Source organism: Papaver somniferum, chromosome 9 (genome assembly GCF_003573695.1).
Source record: "Papaver somniferum cultivar HN1 chromosome 9, ASM357369v1, whole genome shotgun sequence".
In the NCBI taxonomy this organism is placed as follows: Eukaryota; Viridiplantae; Streptophyta; class Magnoliopsida; order Ranunculales; family Papaveraceae; genus Papaver; species Papaver somniferum.
This window is the reverse complement of record NC_039366.1, coordinates 19811192-19812375: the sequence shown is the minus strand read 5'-3', so window position 1 is coordinate 19812375 and position 1184 is coordinate 19811192.

Here is a 1184-nt window from a genome sequence, read left to right as displayed (position 1 = left end):
CATATAGCCCATTTTCCGATTGAAACATGCCTCATAGTTCAAATTTGTTGAGGTCCCTGGAGATTTGCATTGTGACCTACAATGTGCTTTTGCGACCCGGAAAATATGACGCAATGGCTCAAATTTTCTCAGTGACTTGATGTATCTACCTTCAAGGAAAAAAACTTCCCCGTAACTTAGTGATTTACTTATTACAATCAGAATAACGCGTTGTGACCCAGAATCTGATATGATGACACAGTATCTGCACTTGTGACTTGAGTCTCCTCAATGACTTGCATTTGGCTACATGACTTGACAATATATGACTGTAACACCAAATTGTCCCTTCGCCAACAATATGCTTCGTGACTCAAAATCAATCTTGTGACTCAAAGTTTATGCCATTACTTATTCACTCAACAATTAATATGACCTAAATTTTACCTTTAGGCTTTGACTTACGACCACCCAAGACTCAACATTCACAACACTACAACGTCACCTTTACTTAGCGCCTAACCCATATCGTGGTTCAAGATTCTAAGAAAAAGCATCAAATTGTTCATTAGCATACAGTTACCAAAAAAGCGCCTAACCTTAGCTTTAGAGCTAAAATCTACCACTATAAGCTAGAATCTGTCTGGTGACTCAATATCGACATCAGCATTCAAAATCTCACAATCTGTTCCAAAGATGGCTTGCTGACCCAAATGTTTTCCCTTACCAAACAAATGTGGTGCAACTAAAATCTACCTCATAATATATCATCCTTATAAATTTGCAACTACATATAACAAGCATTTTTTTGTTTTATTGATGTCTCGTGTTCTAATAAATGGTCTACGCTATTTTTTTTCTTTTTCTTTTATTTTTTGAAGCTTGTAATTGATGTATGCTACTAGTTATCTGGCTAGTTTGGGGCCTATAGGAATTATTTGGGGTCTATCAATTTTCTCACCCAATCTAGAGAAGGGGATAAAGGGTGTCCAAACTAGGTAAAAGTATTAAGTTACCCTCACTATTAAAATTCAACCATAAGACTTATTCTTCTAAATTTAAAACACTTTCAAAACGAAAACCTATTCAAATCATTTTTTTCACAAATTAAATTAAAACTCAAGTTCATCAATCAATTCTAACGACATCGATCGATCTAAAGGAAATTTCATCATCTATTTTAAAAAAAAAAGAAAAAAGAAACC